General features: G+C 38.4%; 1 protein-coding gene and 1 long non-coding RNA gene across 4 annotated transcripts in view; one reads left to right on the top strand and one right to left on the bottom strand.

Moving 5' to 3' along the window:
• The window catches only part of PREX1 (phosphatidylinositol-3,4,5-trisphosphate dependent Rac exchange factor 1), a 239,229-nt gene that overhangs the window by 176,347 nt on the left and 48,820 nt on the right, over window positions 1–14,062 (bottom strand). The gene's annotated exons all lie outside the window — the stretch shown is intronic.
• LOC120311586 lies at window positions 1,108–5,741 on the top strand. The gene is made up of 3 exons (XR_005557667.1): window positions 1,108–1,388; window positions 4,339–4,505; window positions 5,415–5,741. It is a non-coding gene; the product is annotated as an uncharacterized LOC120311586 (long non-coding RNA).

Raw genomic sequence — 14,062 nt, 5'->3', positions numbered from 1 at the left:
AGAAAATAAAGGCCCAAACTGTATGATTCAAATGCAGAATAATTCATATTCCATTTCTAATATCTACAGCATAAACAGGATTGCATAGTAAACCATGAAGGAAACATTTGTCTGAGGGCCAGGTTGGAAACTGCCAATAAAAGAAGACATGATGGACTAGGGATAACTACCTACGTATAGGTTTGATGAATAGAGAGATGAGATGAACCAGTTAAATAGTATTTTGAATAGAAATAGATCCATTTATGGCATTTCCAGATAAAATAAGCAGGTAACAGGTGAAAAAAAGACTACTGTTCAAGAATGTGAAAAATCAGTAGATGAAATTGAACTGTAATAACAATCAGTCAAACCTCATGCCAACCAGCTTCCTTGTGTGAGATGTTTCTAGAACACTTTTCAGTAAAAAGAGTGGACTTTAACATCCCAACAAAGAGTATCTTCTAATGCAGCTAGATCAGTTTTATGATTAGGAAAAATGGTTAAAATATATTGAAATCTGAGAAGAAATTGCATCATTTTTTTAATTTTAAGAAATACATCATAAAGCTGAGGAAAGTGTAGAAGCAATAAAATAACAGGAGACTCTAGGAAGCCTAAAAGCTACAAAGGACAGCTGGAATGTATCTGAGATGTTAGATCTTTTTCATCTACCACATGGCTTTTGGCATGAGGCAGCTTTGATGTATGTCAATTCCAGCTGTTGACATGCAATCTAATTTCTGAGGAACAGAGTTCTGCCTTACATATAACCTTCTCTGACTGCCTTGTGAACTAGCTTATTTAATTTTAATCAATTTAGCTAGATTTTTTTTATAACTTAGTACTCCATTTGGTAAACAAATGTAGGCTAGGTCATTGGTTTTAGGTATTAGTTTATTGTGGAAACCCAGCACAAATAATTAATTTTGTAATCAGGTTAACAGTATTACATAAACTTAGCTACAGTGCTTGAGAAACTCATCTTGACTGAGCTTCTCCACAAATAACTCCTCTGGACCTGCTTCTTGATTAGTCTATATCTATATGAACTTGTCAACATGTACCATTTATTTTTGGAACCACACTACTCAAAGAAAACTTAACTGCGCTGGTAGATATGACTGGCATGTCTTCTTAGTGGTGGTGACCCTCCAATTAGGAAATCTCTTTCTAAGTAACATCCATTTTGCCTCCTCAGAATGTTTATTTGGCTTGTTTCCTCTCATAGATTTATTGTAATACAGATCTGAAACTGTAGTGAGAATAATCTTGAGGAACAGGAAGAAGAGCTGCAGCCAAGAAAATGGTCAGGAAAGAGAAATCTGAGTCCAAAGCAGGAATGTAATTTGAGGAAAATCTCTCAGGCAATTCTTCCTAGCCCTCTTTAGGATAATGGCAAGGAAGAGGTAGGTACTTTCAAATTTTCAAGATTCTGTTATCTTAACCCTATAATAAAAGTAATTTTGTATTCATAATTTTGGTGCCCAAGTTTAGCCTGCCTCAAAGGGCTGACAGAAACTATTTTAGGTTGTATGTTTCTAACTTTTTGGCTTTTTGCCAATTTGAGAACTGCTTGATATTGTGCTTAAAATGAGACTGTTTTTGTCAAGATATGACATTATATTCTATTATCAAATTAGTTATTTTAGGGTTTTTCCCTAATGGTACTGAATGAAAGCTAAACTAAACCAAACTAAACTAAATTAAAAGCAATACCAATTTATAAAGTCAAGTGTCCCTCAGACTAAATATATTCCTAATGAACTCATAGATAGACCTCTATAATTATCTTGGCAACAGAGAGAGGTGGTTTCTGTTTATTTCCAATAATCTATGGACTGCCATCCAAGGACTAACCAAACCCCACCCTTAGTTTTCAAGTCCAGACAAGTTAATCCAATGCTATCACTGTTGATATTACTTACAGAGATAGGAAGAACAAATTCTTTTGAAGGCAGGTAGATCTACCCTTCCTCTGCATTAATAATAATCTATTTAATAGGTTGGGTACTTGGGTAATGAAACATTTGCAAGCAAACAACTAAGCTCAGAGAGCACAAAAGACTCCACAGTTCAACTCTGAAGTGTATGTATTCTCTTCTATTGATAACTATTTAATAATATCTACAGCAGATTTAATCTTTTCTTAGGAATATTTGTATCATAGCAAGATCAATAGTACTTAGTCACCTTTATGATAAATATTTGGGGTTTGCTGTAGAGCATAAACATAAAATATCTGGGCACAAAATAACAAAAAAACCCTGTTATTTTAAGGTAGCGTTTCTCAACCTTGGCAACAGGAAGATATGTGGACTTCGCACTGGATGGGGAATTCTAAGAGTTAAAATTCACACATCTTCACGTTGTCAAGGTTGAGAAACACTATTTAGAAACATTGCTCTAAACTAAAGCATTTTGTCTGGTAATGATAGTATTTATAGTCCAAGACTTGTATAGAGTATGATAGGAAAAGTCTCTCCTACTTAAGCCTAACTGCATGACTATCATTAAATAAATCAGGATCTTTCTCTCTTTATGCTGATGTCTATTTCTTCTTTTGCTGCTTCTCAGTGTGTTCTTGACTGTAAGTTCTACCAGTAATAGACAAAAATTTGTAATTTTGCAATGCATGCTGAGAGCAATATTACTATTACAATACCAATTCAAAATAATACATATGTATTTCCTTTACAGCATTTGTTTATTTTTAAGAATTTCTATACCATCCAGCTCAACTGGGTCTTGGATGATTTATTTCATGGATTTATTTTTCACAGCATGTACTCAGCATTGGTATATGATTTGATACTTTTATGATCTTCAGAGCAATAGCTTTTTGCATAATCACTAATTAGAAGACGGTGGGTGGGATAGCAATTTATCAGTCATTTGTCAAAAATGTACAAATAATTGGCACTTCGCTTCACAACGGAGGTAGCACTGATACCATCACAGCTTCAGGTGACAGCAGCTCTACCTATTCAAGGACTATGAAAATCTGCAATCAAGGCTTTTTTCCAGTGATGAGGGCTGCATAATGAGAGGTTTCCTAATTATACAAAATCTCCCAATAAGCATAAGACATTAATGTATCAGTCATACAAAGGATGAGATGTGATCTATTGCTGAAAAGAAAACCACCAGAGAGTAAAACAATAATATCACATTTCCTTAGGCTCATGGCCACCTCCCCCTTTTCAAGATACCAGCAGGTCAGGTTTACCCCTAGAACAGCATAAATTAGACATCTGTACAGAAATACCCAGGGATATATATGGCCTTAAGAAATTTTATAAGAATTAATGCACAATTACAATGTGCAATGCTAAGAAAAAGTCGGGAAAGAACTGGTTTTCTAAAGACACATGCAGAAGGAATATGCCTTACGTTCTTTCTGCCACCTCATCAACCCAAACCAGATGAAGCTCCCACACTGCTATTAGTTTAAAAAAGATCATGTGAATCCTTATCACAGAGTTCAAAGATGCAATTTAAATCACATGTAATTTGACCCTTTGGAATTGCATTTCAGAACCTGGTTCCCTCCAGATGTCTTTGATTACCATTTTTGCTATCCCCTAGCCAGCATAGTCTTGGGCTACGCCAACTGGGGATTATAGGAAAAGAAGGCCAACACATCTGGAAAGCACCACACTGGAGAGAAAAACTTGCTTCCAAAGAAGATTAATTCATCTTTGCAGAATGATTCTCCAGCTCTTGAGTTTAGGCATGAGAAATCTGTTTCACCCTCAACTCCTCTCAGTCAAGATCTACACATCTAACCAGATTATGGAGGCAGCAGGAGTCTGTTTCAAAGCTTTGAAAAGCCGTGGAATCAAGCTCAGTGGAGTCAAGATCGTTATCATATGGATTTGGTAGCACAGAGATTGGAACCATCCATCTATGATTTTCAAATAAGATTTTATTTGTGTGCGTTCATGTGTGTGTATCAGTGTGTATGTGTCTGTTGTCGTTGGATTTCAATAACCCTCAGGAAAGTTTCCAATATCTTTATAACTGATTGGTATCACCACATAAAACTATTGGAAACAATAGTAAAATATGAACATTTTCTGATGCATGAGTCCACAAGTTCTAGGTTTATTTTTATTTAAGCTTTTAATAGATTTTTAGAAAGTTAAAGATACAAAATACCAAATAATAGAAACTATAGAATAAAAATCATTAGAGAAGACTTTTTTTAGGGGTTGTTTCTCTCTTTCCCTTCCATTTGTTTGCCAAACCGCTAACTTAAATATTTGTAGTTTACATTGAACATTGAGGATAATTGCTAGAACATGTTTAAGTCATTTCATCTGTTATTTTTGGTTCGTCTTATAATTCTTTCACCAGAAACCATACATTTTGAGCATCACATCTTATTATCCTTCTACATGACACTCCTTGAAAGTGGTTGTCTATATGCTTTTTGGAATTCCACAAGCAGTGCTAAAATACAACAATTCTGATACACACAGATGCCCAAGGACTGGAAATTTCCCCAAAAATTTTTTGAACAGGTAAGTATCTATACATTTTTCTCTCCTCTATTATCTCCTTCCTTGATTTTTTTTTTAATACATATACAGTGCCTGGTTAAATGCAGTCTTGCAAGCAAACTCTGCCCACAGCCTTAATTTCAATCCTGACAGGGCTCAAAGTTGACTCAGCCTTCCATCCTTCCGAGGTTGATAAAATGAAGACTGAAATTGCTGAGGATAATATGCTGACATAGTAAACCACCCAGACAGTGTTGTAAAGCACTATGGAGCAATATATAAGCCTAAGTGCTATTGCTATAAAAACTCTTGATTAGGGAATAGTGATGTAGAACAAAACACTCAGATGAACAATTTTTAGTTGATTTCTAGCTCACCTTTTGCTCAGGACTATTCCCTCCTCCTCCATTTGCTCACAACAACAAACAAGTCTGAGAGCCAGGCTAAGGTTTTGTGGCTGAAAGAGCATTAGAAACTGCTAAACTATACTTCATGTCAAGATGAAGCTCCTATTTTATCTAGCCATATTTATTTTACAAGTTTGCAGGACCATTATCCTAGGTTGGGGGCAGTTTCTAACTCAGGGGGCAGACTGTTGCATAGGAAGAAAGCTTCCACAAAATAATATCCACTATCAGTTACATCTCCTAGTAGATGGGAACATTTAGCAAATGCTGAGTGGTCAGAATCAATCTGGGATAGGTAGTTTCTCTTAGATAACTAAAATATAAATATGACATGTAAAAATAAACCCATGCATCTTCTATGGCCATTATCCTAATAATACAGGCAAATCCTTGATTTACAGTATAGCCAAATTTTAGCAACCATCTGAAATTATGATCAGTCCTTGCACTTACAATTGTTGCAGCATCCCCATGGTCATGTGATTACAATTTTATAACAGGCATGTATTTATATTGGTTGCAGCACCACAGGATCATTTGATTGTCATCTGCTATCTTCCCAGTCAACTTCTGACAAGCAAAATCAATGGAAGAACTGTGTGATTTGCTTAACAACATTGTGATTTGCTTAACAACCATATGATTCTCTTAATGAACATGGCAAAAAAATCAATAAAATCGGTTGAAGTCACATAAAGCCTTATTTAATGACCAAAATGTTTAATAATAAATTCTCCAGCCCCTATTGTGGCTTTAAGGACTACTTGTACATTAAACCATTTGCCTTTACTTCATGGATACCTAGCAACTATGGTTTAGAAGCAATGACTCAATAAACTGTATGAACCTTGTGGCTTATTCAATATATCATGATTAAACTATGAGTTAGAATGATTTGTGAACTCAGTATGTCCTAGCGCAATGGTGGCGAACCTATGGCAAGCATGTCAGAGGTGGCACTCGGAGGCCCCTCTGTGGGCATGCGCACCGTTGCCCCAGCCCCGCCTCCCCCCGTGGCCCCCTCCTCACCAGCAGCCCCCTGGAGAGTCGCCCCTGGGCACAGCCAACACAGAGCAGCGCAGCCAAGGACATAGCCAGGCAGCAGCGACAAGACTCCGCCCTCACGCCCCAGAGCATGCAGATGATGCTGCGGGGTGTGGGTGGAGGGCGTGGCTGCCATGGCACTGCAGGGCTGCCTGGGTGATCTGCTGTGGTGGGCCATGGAGGCAGTACGTGGCCCTGCGGGTGGGCGGGGCAGGGGGTGGGTAGGGGTGGAGCAGGCAGGGCGGGAGGCGGAGCGGGGGTGGGGGGAAGTTTTTGGGCACTCAGTCTCTAAAAGGTTCGCCATCACTTTCCTAGCCATTGTTAACTGCTGTCCAAATATTTACAATGCTATTTATTCATCTAATCCATTTTTTTTTTAAATACTCTGACTGGCAGAGTTTCCCCAAAGCCCAAACCAGATTTTGCTTATCACTTGCTACCTGATACTGATTCTGAATGAGGCAGGTGGTAGCACATAGGTGGTATAAGGGGTATCAACTTATTTCCTTGAACTGAAGATGGCTAAATGGAATACGAGATCTTCTACCTTTAAAGAATGTGCTTAACCACTGAGCTATTCTTTTCTGAAAATGTATTTATTCACTTTCCAAATTGCTCCATAACACAGTGACTAATGAGGAAATTATAACTGTGTCTAATTGTTGAGGTACATAATCTCATGATGGTGTACTCTGAATGATTAGTTTGCTTTATATTCTAGTATCATTTACACAAGAAGAACAAAACATTTACATCTTTAATACAATTGAATAACCATCTGGCCTATTTACTTTCATGATGGAAACTAGATTTTAAAAAATTAACTGCAGATCATAGGCTCTTACTTCATCATAAGTAAGTTACAGCCAGACACATTCTGCAGATAACTCTCAGGCAACTGTTAATAGGCAGCAAAGCATCTCCTTTGCAGAAGTAAACTGGCTGGGGAAGAATTTATAGCAATCCTTTCTTCCCGACACTAGTAAAAATATAAAAGGACAGAACTTTCTGAAGCTCTGTTCTGGAATCATGACTAAAAGTTTACATAAACCAAGGAAGATGCAATATAGTCACTGAAGATTAAAATAATTTCTCTGCCATTTGGTTTTAAACAATATGTAGCTTTTTTTTTTTGCAAATTTCAGTTCTCTGAAAGTGCAGAGTCTGTTCATTCTTAAAAGATTGAATAAAGGTAGTCCTCGATTTACAACCACAATTGAGTCCAAAATTTCTGTTGCTAAGTGACATAGTTGTTAAGTGAATTTTGCCTGATTTTATGACCTTTCTAGCCACAGTTGCTAAGTGAATCACTGCAGTTCTTAAGTTAGTAACATGCTTGTTAGGTGAATTTGGCTTCCCCACTGACTTTGCTTGTCAAAAGGTGGCAAAAGGAGATGACATGACTCCGGGACACTGTGCAACCGTCATAAATATGAGTCAGTTATCCAGTGTCTGAATTTTAATCATGTGACCAGAGGGATGCTACAACGGTTATAAGTGTGAAAAACAGTCATACGTCACTTGTTTCAGTGTCATTGTAACTTTAATCGGTCACTAAATGAACTGTTGTAAGTTGAGAACTACTTTTAGCTGTTATCCATATAAACATTTACAAAATCTCTACAAATGTAGTTATGCAAAAACTGGTGGCTCTGAAATCATATTTTAAAAATAAATTGCTGCACTAAAATTTGATAGATACCAGGGAGAAAAAAAAATGTGCATGGATCTAAACCAGTGGTTCTCAATCTTTCTAATGCCGTGACCCCATAATACAGTTCCCCATGTTGTGGTGACCCCGAAGTGGGTGTGGCCACCAATAAGAGGGAGTAGGACAGCTAGGGACAAGGGAAAAAAATGGCGGACAGCATGGTTTGGCGACCCCCGTGAAATGGTCATTCGACCCCAAATGGGGTCCCGACCCACAGGTTGAGAACCACTGATCTAAACTAAGCCTATAGGCTGGAAGCCACTACAATTCCCTCTTTCAAAAATATATATATTTTTATATTTATATTAGACTTTTTTTAATGAAAAAAATAGTAGGAGCTCATCTCTACTCTGTTCTGAAAAGTTGTCCGTGTCTGTGTTTTGGGAAGGGGAAAGCTATTTAATTCTTCAGTTAATCTTACTTTGGATTTGAACTAGCATTATATTTTGCAAAACACAGAATACCTTTTTAAAAAAAATCTTGATTGTTTTGGCAAATTCAGAACATTTTTGGCAATGTCTTGAAGTTTGTGCCTTTTCAAGTGAAAGAACCGGAAAATAAGGTCATGCCACTGGTTCCCAAAGAAGTAACAATGAACGTATCTGTTCTGATAGAGTTTGAAGAGAATCTTTGAGAAATTCACTCCTTAGCATAAGTCATGATGGGCATATACAGTTCTGAAGCATGATGGAAAGAAGGGTTAAGTCTGAACTTTCACCTTCTGACCTAAATCAAATTGCAACAACATTATAAAGGAGATTTGTGACAAGCCTGTTAAATCATAAGACTATTATTCTTTCAAGAGTCTCCATCTCACGGAAGAAATAATAAATGGAATGGCAGTGGGATAGAAAAGGAACCCATATCACATTGTGCATGTAATTTTCAGTAACAAAAAAAAAGGAACCGGTTAAAGCTATCTAGGCAAACGATCAAGAAGAATTCAGTCTGCAAACAATGCACTTCCAAGCCAAACAACAATCAGACTTCACAGAGACTCCCAGGGCTTGGCCTGGGGAAGGAACCCCCTCTGTTTAGGAGGGGAAAAAAGGGGCCTGCCAGCTTGGCGGCATGAAAATTGAATAAAGCTTTCCTTTGTAGCTCTGTCCAGCAGGGAAGGACAAAGGCCCTCTGCCAATGCAACATTTCTGAATGATGGAGACCTCGAAATGCCCCCCCCCAACCCACCAAAAGCAAAACCCAGGAAAGGGGAATCTTTATTCATGACTCCAGCTCAGTGGATTTCCCAAGTTTCTGCCTTCATCCACCACTAAAGAGTCTGACAATATCGTCTTTTACCACTCCTTTTGTCTACCACTTCCACATTTAATTGCAAGTTCATGGGTATTAACCGGCCTGTGCAGCTAAACTCAACAATCTTCATTTGAAGAGTTCCTTCCCTTAGAAAGGGAAACAACTCTTCCTCTGGTTTCAATTGGATTGCTTGCCTTTTTTTCCCCCTTAGTATGCAGACATGAAGTTTTCTTCTGATTTCTTCTTTTGGATACTCATTCATTTAATTTATCTCATAAGGGCAAAGCTGCATTTGTTGAAGGATGTGGGTGCTCTGAAATTTTGCCACTTGTCTCAAAAAAATACTTTGCTCCAGTTTTTCAACCAGTACTTTCTTCGAGGGCAAAATTTTGGATCAAAGTAAAATTAAATAGCATCCTTGGATATATACTGAGATAAGAAAAAATGAATCATCAGCTTAGATTTGAATTATTCAGTACAATGAAAGTAGTATCAAGGAAACATTTTTAACCCCCTTTTCGAAAAGTAGAAAATACACAATTGTTATTCAAGGAAACGCTGCAAAGTAAAAACTGAGAAACTGCTGCAAGCCACTTCTCATATTACAGTTTCGTACTGTATGAGAGACACTCCCATAACTAAAAATAAATGCACTCATATGTCTGAATTACAACACACAACTAATTCTGCAAGAGATCCCACTAATTAATTCTAAAGAGGTAATGTTAATACATTTGGAGATTTGATTGTAAGTTGCACAATGGTCCAACAGCAAAATCAGGATGCAAAAATTAGACCTAAAATGCTGTCTTGATTATGCTGTAAAGAGCAGTGCAGGTGGTTGCCCTTTCTGTCACACTAAATGTCATGCAAGAAAAGGCCCACTTTACTATGGAACATGTTCTGTTGTACTTAAATGACAATGTTTCTGCCCGGATGATGGATTAAAATTATTTGGGAAGCATCTCCCACAAAACTCTGTAACTGAATGCAGAATTCCATTGCAAGTGGAATAAATCGCAGATAGAATAGAAGATTTTAAAGTATGCCCATGTAACTAGTTGCTACTTAGAAAAACAATTCTAAATAGAGGAAATAAAAATATTAATTGATTTAGCATTTATACTGTATTTGATATATATCAGAAGTTGTTCAATATGATTTACAGATTCCCCCCCCCCAAAAAAAATTGCACTGCTGAAATTCAAAAGGAAATGGCTGATTTATTCACTACAATTTGGCATGTCTAAGGAAGGGAAAAGAAATAAAAGGGGCGTTGTCTTACCTGAACGCCTTTTTTCAGCATGAAGATGGAGAATCCACTGGTGGGTTATCTCAGCCTTCTTGCTCAGATGAGACTAAGTCAGAAAGTTGCCATGCCTCCCTCTGGGCTGGACTGTATCCAGTTGTCGACCAAGGCGAAGCAACCGACGAAGTCCGAAGCGTTGGTTCCTTCTTCCCCTTTGACACAGGACCAGGTGACCCTTAAAGGGTTGGTGTGGATTCTCCATCATCATGCTGAGAAAAGGCGTTCAGGTAAGACAATGCCCCTTCTCCAGCATGATGAGTGGAGAATCCACTGGTGGGACATACCAAAGCCACTCATGTCCCTACGGGGGGGAACTAGTATGGGCTTGTGTCTCCCTAGATGAAGTCACTTGTTGCAACACCTTCCGGCCAAAAGCTGCATCCGAAGAGGCAAACTTGTCCAACTTATAATGCCTGATGAAGGAGGAAGGTGAGGACCAAGCTGCCACTTTACAGATTTCCTCAATGGACGCCTGAGTAGACCAGGCCACTGACATAGGCATAGTAAATCTCTGCAAGATTTAAAGCATCTATTTTACAGTAATCCCCCAAATCTCCCAAAGATAAGAAAGCCCTGCAAATGTTAGAAATTATCAACTGAACTAAGCATTCTTCTAAGCAAAAAACTATTGGAACTAGATCCTGAGATCTTTACAGTAGTAAAGAGACACCAACTTGGCTTTCAGAGAAATTGGCATAGGGCACTGAAACAGATCTGCTGTGAACTGATAGCAGCCATAGAGAATGCAGGGCATGGGACACCTGAATGGCATGATGATATCAGAGCATGCATTGTTCAAAAATAGCTTTCTTTCTAGAAATGACATTCAATACAGTAGTCCGTTCAACAAAGGTGACTCTTTTTTAAAAAAAAAAACTTCTGACATCCTTTTAATGCAATCTGCTTATTGACTGAATGTTGATTTCTTGGTTTTTGCATAGCATCTGCCTCTCTGTCTTCAGGACTGCAACTTATGGTAGAAGTGCCACATTTTCCTAGTTCAAATATTCTGCAGCTGGAAAAAGTTTAAGTCTACAGAGAAAATCAGAGAATCAATGATTTCAGGGATTGGAAATTAGTTATTACTCTTCCTAATTACAGCAATAAGGTTGTGTTTGTAACAATGGAATTCTGGGAATCAATTCAGTAAGTAAATCCACGCTAGAACCCTGGAAAATAACAATGCAATTTACGTAGCTGTTATGAGGACTTCATGAAGAAGATGGTTAAATCTGAAAATGTCTCACTAGATACTATTGTGAAATGTGAGAAATCTCCAAAGCCTGCAACTAAGCATCTGCTACATCAGATCATATCATGCTAACAGATTTAGAAACAGATTGTGGAAAATAGTACCATCTGGATCAGCTTTGTAGCCCTATTCAGGAAGATTGGCTGGTATTCCTTCTACAAATGTATTGTGTATGTGCAGATGTATCAGGCAGAAAGAAGGGAGGGTAAGAAAAATAAATGTAATCTGCAACTTTCCTGTTTGCAGAATGACAAGGACAATCTTATGTGAGTTTGCTCTTCTGACCTACAGCAACTTTGCTCACATGAGCAGACTATATACATTAATTAATTACAAGAGTTCATCTGCAACAACAATATCTCTCTAGCTCTGGGAATCTGAGAATAGTAAGTAACAGTATAGTAACAGTACAGAATTACTAATTAAGCTTCATGGGATTGTCAAAATATACTCCATTAATGTCTCGTAATGAAACCTTTCTTTATACTTGCTCTTTCTAGCTTGGTCCCTTTTAAAAGTAAATAAAGACCACAATTGCTAGAGCATAGCATATCTGAAGCACAGTATAGACCAGTGATGGCGAGCCTTTTAGAGACCGAGTGCCCAAAAACCGTCCCTTGCCCCTGCTCCACCTCCCACCCTGCCTGTTCCACCTCTGCCCACCTGCAGGGACACGTACCACCTTCATGGCCTGCAGCAGATCACCCAGGTAGCCCTGCAGCATCATGGCAGCTACGCCCTCCACCCACACCCCGCAGCATCATCTGCACGCTATGGGGTGCGAGGGCGGAGTCGTGTCCCTGCTGCCGGGCTATGTCCTTGGCTACACTGCTCTGTGTAGGCCGCACCCAGGGGCGATTCTCCTCCAGGGAGGCTGCTGGTGAGGAGGGGGGCACAGGGGGAGGTGGAGCTGGGGCGATGGCACGCATGCCCACAGAGAGGGCTCCAAGTGCTGCGTCTGGCATGCGTGCCATAGGTTCACCACCACTGGTATAGACATATAATATACAGTTAGTCCTTGCTTATCAACTGCCTCATTTAGTGACCATTCAAAGTTAAAAGACAGTATTTTTTTTGCAAAAAATGCTTCCATTTATTACCATCACAGTATTCTACTGTCACATGATCACCATTCAGACACTGCCACCAGTGCACTTTAATGACTGGCACAGCTTCCCATGGTCATATGTTTGCTATTTGTGTGTTTTGCAACCAGTTTTCTACAGAAATTATAATAAAATGCAAGTAGAATCATAAATAATATTATGTAATTTAACACTTCACTTAACGATTGAAATTGCATTTAGCAACTGAGTTGCTGTTCCCAATTGTGGTTGCTAAGCAAGGACTATCTATAATAATATAGCAGTACACAGTCTTGTTGCAATTTTTAGTAAGATATGTCATTATATATTTTGTACAAGGAGAGAGAGAGAGAGAGAGAGAGAGAGAGAGAGAGAGAGAGAGAGAGAGAGAATGAATCTGAAGCCAATTTAAATTTAGAGAATATTTTCTCTAGTATGATCTAGTTAATGAAATATAATTCTCTGTATTTATAATAAAGCAAGACATTACTGTATCAATTATTTTTTATTACTGTACAAATGCTTTACAATTCCCCCTTTCCATTATGACATGAACATCTATATTTAATAGCAATTTAATAATGCATGGATTTATTGAAATAAAAATGCCAAAACAGTAATCTGGGGCTGAAAAAATGTTCTCAAAAAATCAGAATATATCATAGACATTCAACCTATCATTTTATATTGCTTTTCCTAGCTTCCTTCAATTTTCATTTCTCAATGAAAATGTTATCTCTTATTTAACCGATTCATTTGTCCGAAACATCTGAATCTCCTATCAGCCAATCTGAGCTTCCTTCAAAATCCTTCCCTTCCTTCTTGCCTTGAAATTATAATTATCATTAATCCACTGCCAACAGGAATCCTTGCAACTTTACTGATGGAATAGATGGTTAGTACCATAATCAACAGTCCCCAGAGAAAGTCCACTAGAGAGTAACTTCAGAGCAAGTTTGCTGTTTTAAGGTAAGAGTGTGCTGAATCCAATGCAAAGCCTGAATGCTCTTTGAGAGCGGTTATTACCAAAGTCTGGGGTTCTAGAGGACTGGGAAGATTTTGCGATGGCTCTCTCATTGTGGTTAATATCAGCATTTCCTGTTTCATGTACCTTTTTAACTGTTATTTTTAAAATTGTGACTCTTTTTTGTGTATTTTTTTTTTTAGTTAAGTACTGTATGCCAGCATTCCCCAACCTTTCCAGGTTGGCAACCCGGCACAGGGGGAGAAGGGATTGTTTTGTGCGAGGGGCAAGTACACATGGGCACACATAGCTTCATTTGTGTGAGTGCAAGTGGGGCTGCACGTGCAAGCACGCTCCCCCGTCACTGGCGTGGCCCAGTGCCGAAGGGGCCACGACCTAGTAGTGGGCCATGGCCCAGGGATTGGACACCCTTGCTATACGCTGCCCGGAATCATTCATATAAGATAGGCAGCTAAACAAATATAATAAAAATAAATAAATTGAAATTTCTGCACAAAGCTGTAATTCTTATTCAACAGAGAATTACTAGGG

This window comes from Crotalus tigris, unplaced genomic scaffold (assembly GCF_016545835.1).
Source record: "Crotalus tigris isolate CLP2741 ecotype Arizona unplaced genomic scaffold, ASM1654583v1 scf7180000018371.15429387391:27106975, whole genome shotgun sequence".
Lineage (NCBI taxonomy): Eukaryota > Metazoa > Chordata > Lepidosauria > Squamata > Viperidae > Crotalus > Crotalus tigris.
Note: the sequence above shows the minus strand (reverse complement) of the source record. Positions and strands in the feature narration are given on the sequence as shown.